The sequence below is a fragment of the Oncorhynchus kisutch genome, unplaced genomic scaffold, assembly GCF_002021735.2.
Source record: "Oncorhynchus kisutch isolate 150728-3 unplaced genomic scaffold, Okis_V2 Okis09a-Okis19a_hom, whole genome shotgun sequence".
In the NCBI taxonomy this organism is placed as follows: Eukaryota; Metazoa; Chordata; class Actinopteri; order Salmoniformes; family Salmonidae; genus Oncorhynchus; species Oncorhynchus kisutch.
Genome location: NW_022261985.1, coordinates 4,104,083 through 4,111,012, shown reverse-complemented (window position 1 = coordinate 4,111,012; position 6,930 = coordinate 4,104,083). Strand labels below are relative to the sequence as shown.

General features: G+C 42.9%; 1 long non-coding RNA gene across 1 annotated transcript; it reads left to right on the top strand.

Moving 5' to 3' along the window:
* Positions 1–1,552: 1,552 nt before the first annotated feature.
* Positions 1,553–6,730, top strand: LOC116360593 (uncharacterized). Its single transcript, XR_004207028.1, has 2 exons — positions 1,553–2,537; positions 3,251–6,730. It is a non-coding gene; the product is annotated as an uncharacterized LOC116360593 (long non-coding RNA).
* The last annotated feature ends 200 nt before the right edge of the window (positions 6,731–6,930 follow it).

Below are 6,930 nucleotides of genomic sequence, written 5' to 3'. Positions count from 1 at the left end.
TAAGGGCTATTTTTTCAAGAGGGAGAGTGATGGAGTGTTGCATCCGATGACCTGACCTCCACAATCCCCCGACCTCAACCAAATTGAGATGGTTTGGAATGAGTCGGACTGCATAGTGAAGGAAAAGCAGCCAACAAGTGCTCAGCATATGTAGGAACTCCTTCAAGACTGTTGGAAAAACATTCCAGGTGAAGCTGGTTGAGAGAATGCCAAGAGTGTGCAAAGCTGTCATCAAGGCAAAGGGTGGCTATTTGAAGTATCTCAAATATAAAATATATTTTGATTTGTTTAACACTTTTTTGGTTACTACATGATTCCATATGTGTTATTTCATAGTTTTGATGTCTTCACTATTATTCCACAATGTAGAAAATAGTAGAAATAAAGAAAAACCCTTGAATGAGTAGGTGTTCTAAAACTTTTGACTGGTAGTGTAGGTATTACAGACTCGGTCAGGGAGAGGTTGAAAATGTCAGTGAAGACACTTGCCAGTTGGTCTGCTCATGCTCTGAGTGCACATTCTGGAAATCCGTCTGGCCCCATGGATGTTAACCTGTTTAAAGGTCTTGCTCACACCGTCTAGAACAGCTGGTGCTCTCATGCATGCTTCAGTGTTGCTTGCCTCGAAGCAAGCACAAAAGGCATTTAGCTCGTCTGGTAGGCTCTTGTCACTGGGCAGCTCGCGGTTGGGTTTTTCTTTGTAGTTCGTAATAGTTTGCAAGCCCTGCCACATCCGACGAGCATCGGAGCCATTGTAGTAGGATAAAATCTTAGTCCTGTATTGATGCTTTGCCTGTTTGATGGTTCGTCTGAGGGCATAGCAGGATTTCTTATAAGCATCCAGATTAGTATCCTGCTCCTTGAAAGTAGCAGCTCTAGCCTTTAGCTCAGTGCCGATGTTTCCTGTAATCCATGGCTTCTTGTTGGGATATGTACGGTCATCCGCGTCATCTCTCCACTTCCATATTGAGTGAGTTTCTGGTACTTCCTGCTTCAGTTTTTGCTTGTAAGCAGGAATCGGGAAGATACAATTATGATCAGATTTGCCAAATGAAGGGCGAGGGAGAGCTTTGTATGCGTCTCTTTGTGCGGAGTAAAGGTGGTCTAGAGTTTTTTTCCCTCTGGTTACACGTGACATGCTGGTAGAAATGAGGTAAAACGGATTTACATTTGCCTGCATTAAGGTCCCCAGCCACTAGGAGCGCCGCTTCTAGATGAGAATTTTCTTATTTGCTTATGGCGGTATACAGCTCATTGAGTGCAGTCTTAGTGCCAGCATCAGTTTGTGGTAGTAAATAGATGGCTACAAATAGAGGTGAAAACTCTTGGTGGTCTACAGCTTATCATGAGATACTCTCCCTCAGGCGAGCAATACCTCCAGACTTCTTTAATATTAGACATCGCACACCAGCTGTTATTGACAAATGGACACACATTCCCCGCTCCTCGTCTTACCAGACATAGCTGCTCTGTCCTGCCAATGCACGGAAAACCCAGCCAGCTCTATATTATCTGTGTCATCGTTCAGCCACGACTCGGTGAAACATAAGATATTGCAGTTTTTAACATCCCGTTGGTAGGATAGTCTTAATCATAGATCATCCCGTTTATTTTCCAGTGATTGCACGTTGGCCAATAGGACGGATAGTAGTGGCGGTCTACCCACTCGCCAATGAATTCCCACAAGGCACCCTGACCTCTGCCCCCTGTTTCTCAGTTTTTTCTTCACGCGAATGACGAGGATTTGGGCCTGGTCTCAAGGAAGCAGTATATCCTTCACGTCGGACTCATTAAACAAATAATCTTTGTCCGGTTCGAGGTGAGTAATCGCTGTTCTGATATCCAGAAGCTCTTTTTGGTCATAAGAGACGGTAACGGCAACAATATGTACAAAATAAATGACAAACAATGTGAAAAACAAACAAAATAGCACAGTTGGTTGGGAGCCCGTAAAGCGGCAGCCATCCCCTCCAGTGCCATTATTTCATCTAGCTAAGGTGTTTGGTGCAGTTTTACTATGTAAACCAACTGCTGGGCAGGTCTTTCTCACTGTGTTCTGCTGTACAATTCGATAGAGTTAATTCACCACAGCTGTTTTCCCGTGTTAGTGGGCATTGTGGAAATCAAACCCAACCCTCAAGTCATGATGAACACTTGCACTGCAATCTCACAACTCAGTTTTGGAAGAGACTGACTTTATGACCAAAATTAACCTACTTGCACTTTTTAGTCAATTTTGGCACTGGCATAAATGTTCCTGACTTATATTGATGTCACGTATGTTGTTTTCAATTAGAGAAATTGGTTCTTGAGTTCAGTTCTGCTTTAAGGAGATGCATTTTAGAAATAGGTGGGTTTATGACTGTGGCTGTGCCAGCTAGTGACGACTGTCTAAAGGCTCTATAGATAACCTCTGCTCCTCGCTCCTTTCCTCCAGACTCCCTGCAGCTCTCTGTCTCTGAGGAGGAGGTTCTCCCTGAGCAGCAGCACTGAGCAGGAGTGGGGTGCGTTCAGTTCGTTTGCTACGTTGAGGAATGGTTTGTACTGAAGGACAAGATTTCCTAAAACTTCCTGGAACAGACTTTGAGATATGTTCCTCCTTTGGGTGGGTGTGCCGAGGCTTGAAGCAATGACTGACATATTTAAAGGGCAGCAGTGCATTTTGAGCCCACAACCCCTCTGTTTTTCAACTGGTCCCCCAGTACAGCATTGTTTCCTTTCAATTGAACATTCTACTACGTTTTTATGTACTGAACGTAAATATGTAAATAGCTTATTATCATCAGTTTATTGACAAGTAATTGAAAGTAGATTCTAGTTGTTCAATTATTGAATTGTAATTTTAGTTCATGAATCTACATAGTTAAAGCTAGAGTCCTTAATTGAAACAATAATTAAATGGGGGCACCCTGCCTCTGTTTTGGAAAAAAGGTGAAGGATGAACCTGGAGAAATGTAACCACTCAAATTCATCCATGATATCAACATTATAGTTTTAACCATGTTTAGTGGCAGTATTTACATTGTCTACAAACATTGGAGTAAAACAAGCTTATATTTTGGGTTCTGATGTGGGACTGTTCATGAGGCATTTATACGTTATATTCTTCAAGAACCAATGTATATCATTAATTTAGAATTTAAAAAATGTATGGTGCAAATAAGGATTCTAGCTTTAACTTCTAATGGACCCCAACCCTGATGTCTAAAAGCTGTATAGATAACCTCTGCTCCTCTCTCCTTTCCTCCAGATTCCATGCAGCTCTCTGTCTCTGAAGAGGAGGTTCTCCCTGAGCAGCAGTACTGTGAGCAGGAGTGGAGCCCCAGTCTGGGGCAGGAGAACCCAGTGCTTCCACAGATTAAAGAGGAACAGGAGGAACTCAGGACCAGTCAGGAGGAAGAGCAGCTTCAAGGGCTGGAGGCTAAGTTCAAATTCACTCCTTCCTGTGTGAAAAGTGAATGTGATCAGGAGGACCCACTTCAGTCCTTCACTTCTCCCCAAACCCAGACTGTGGAGAACAGAGAGCGTGACCCTAAACAAGTGGATCTCACCTTTTGTTACTGTGACCCACCTTAAGGGTCTCTACATTCCCTGTGACCCACCTTAAGGGCCTCTACATTCCCTGTGATCCACCTTAAGGGTCTCTACATTCCCTGTGACCCACCTTAAGGGCCTCTACATTCCCTGTGACCCTCCAGATAATCAGAACAATCCCTCCAGACAAATCTCAGCTGTAAGTAGCGACCCAGCAGAACTTGACTGCAGCCCGCCATTGGATCCAAATCCATCAGTGGTGGAACACTGTTTCAAACCCAGCACCACGTCTGGAAAAACGTTTGCAGAGAGAACTGACCTGCAGAGGCATGTGACTCTCATCAAGAAGAGACTCCGTGAATGTCGCTTCTGCAAAGAACACTACAACTCGACCTGTAAACTGAAGGCCCATGTCTGCCTCTGTCACAGTGGGAAACCCAACACCTGCCCTGTTTGTGGCAAGACCTTCAAACTCAAAGTAGATCCAAGCACATGAGGATTCACACGGGGGAGAAACTTTATTGTTGTGGCGACTGTGGGAAGAGCTTTAATCGCAAGTGGGCCCTAGCCGCACATATACAGATTCACACAGGAGAAAAAAACATTTAACTGTGCTGACTGCGGGAAAAGCTTCAATTTGAAGGGGAAACTTAGGAAACATAAACATACTCACACAGGAGAGAAATCATTTAGCTGTGGAGACTGTGGGAAAAGCTTCAATCAGAAGGGGGCCCTAATTAAGCATATACGAACTCACACAGGAGAGAAATTATTTAGCTGTGATGAATGTGGGAAAAGCTTCCATTTAAAGGGGAACCTAAAGAAGCATGAACTGACTCACACAGGAGAGAAATCATTTAGCTGTGGTGACTGTGGGAAAACATTCAAACGCAGGGAAATCTTAACCACGCATATACTGACTCACACAGGAGAGAAACAATTTAGCTGTGGTGGCTGTGGGAAAAGCTTCAGCCAGAAGGGGACCCTAACGGTGCATATACGGACTCACACAGGAGAGAAATAAATAAGCTGTGATGTGTGCGGAGAAAGCGTCACTCGAATGTCTAACTTACTGATCCATGTGGAAAACAGGATGAAAACTGAAAGAAAACAGAAAATTAGTACAAAGATCTATTTAGTCACAAGATGAGAATAAAAAGGCAGGATGTGGACAATAGTCTGAGTACACGCTCATAGACTCACATCTATTGGTTGGTGGAGGACAACATGATGATACCTCTCCTAGGGACCTGCTCTCCATGCTTCAGGATTAAAGTTCCTCTGGTCTCTGATCTATTCTATTGGTAACCTGCTGTTTCTCTCCACAGTGCTCTCTGCTACTCTCTGGTCTACATGGAGGGCCTAGCTTCTTTACATCTGTCTGGAGGGAGAGAGAGAGAGGTCACAGAATGAGGTTTCTAGTCTCAACACTCTCCAAGGCTTTTTAGAGGAAAATATTAACTTTTCAGGTCATGTCACAAGTGCCTTCTCCTCTGACATTGGCACTGCTAATGAACTCAGTGATGACACTTCTCCTTTCTCCCCACTAGATGGCACTGTTTGAGATATGATCCCATCACACCATCTCTGTTGTATGTAAAAACGTGTTAGTCATTTGAACTCATTCTTCACAGACCTATGAGGGTATAATGTTAAATGAATCAACACTGTTACCCATTACCAAACACATCGAAACAGACACACACTGTATTACAGCTAAACAGGACCATGCTAAACTGAACCAGACATGACTGACCATAAGGGGATGTCATAGAATAGATGGTGTGTACTGTGGGGCCAAAGGTGACTGTAAATCAGGATTAGGTTAACATCTGAGTGGTATACTACGAAGTAAGCTAAATCAACTCAGGGTTTTCTAAAGCTAACCTGCTTCACATTCCAGCTCAGGCTTCATCCGTACTATGACAGTGGACATTGCTTGTCCGCCTGCCGCTAACTCTAGCAGGCTTGTAGCTGCGCTTCCACGTCACACATGGTTAGTCGAACGCCAAACTCTTCATTGAGACAGTGCTGAGAAATCAACCCGTGTGCGAGTCAGTGCCACATTTTCATTTGTGAAGATTTCAAAATGAAAGAAAATTGATCTTACAGATTCAGCAGACTGGTGTGAAATAGGCTTTTAAAAGTGCTGTCTTTATCTGACTACTTATCATTACTGCTGTCTTTGGTTTGCTTATCGCTCCTTATTCTGTGTGTGAAACAGCTTGTTGTGTTGTGGCCATAGACATAATCCATAGAAGGGTTTTGTGACCTCTGACCCTGTCAATTTGACTGTTAAACTCATGGGTACACTAGCAATGGCTGGCAGTTTGACTTGAATAGGAACTACCATCTATGGATTATATGTCTATGGTTGGTTGTGGCTGGCAGTTTGCCTTGAATAGGAACTACCATCTATGGATTATATGTCTATGGTTGGTTGTGGCTGTCAGATTGACTTGAATACGAACTACCATCTATGGATTAGATGTCTATGGTTGGTTGTGGCTGGCAGTTTGCCTTGATTAAGAACTACCATCTATGGATTCTATTTCTATGGTTGGTTGTGGCTGTCAGTTTGTCTTGAATAGGAACTACCATCTATGGATTCTATTTCTATGGTTGGTTGTGGCTGTCAGTTTGTCTTGAATAGGAACTACCATCTATGGATTAGATGTCTATGGTTGGTTGTGGCTGGCAGTTTGCCTTGATTAAGAACTACCATCTATGGATTCTATTTCTATGGTTGGTTGTGGCTGTCAGTTTGTCTTGAATAGGAACTACCATCTATGGATTCTATTTCTATGGTTGGTTGTGGCTGTCAGTTTGTCTTGAATAGGAACTACCATCTATGGATTCTATTTCTATGGTTGGTTGTGGCTGTCAGTTTGCCTTGAATAGGAACTACCATCTATGGATTCTATTTCTATGGTTGGTTGTGGCTGGCAGTTTGTCTTGCAAATGTCTAAATACAACAGTGAAAAACCTACTGTTTGGTAAGCAAATGCTGTTGTTACTTATTTGTTTTCATTTCAAATGGTCAAAATCACAGTAAGGTACTGAATTGTAACCCAGAAATGATTTGATATGAAGATAAAAACGTCTGCATTAGTCCTTTAAATGCTCTCCGAAGGAGGACATATCATTCTATACATACAGGCTACTATACTAATGAATAAATAAAGCTGAACCCATGTTTGTGCATCAGTGTCCCTCTGCTGAAGAGATGTCTGTATGACATGTTACTATAACAACATTACAATGGCTAAGGCTAGCTGGCCAATGAAGTGGATCTATTGCACTAACGTGGATCCTATCAGTGGGCTACAACAACATGAGAAGTGAGAATGTCAATTGTATTTCTAATCTCTCTCTCTCTCTCTCTCTCTCTCTCTC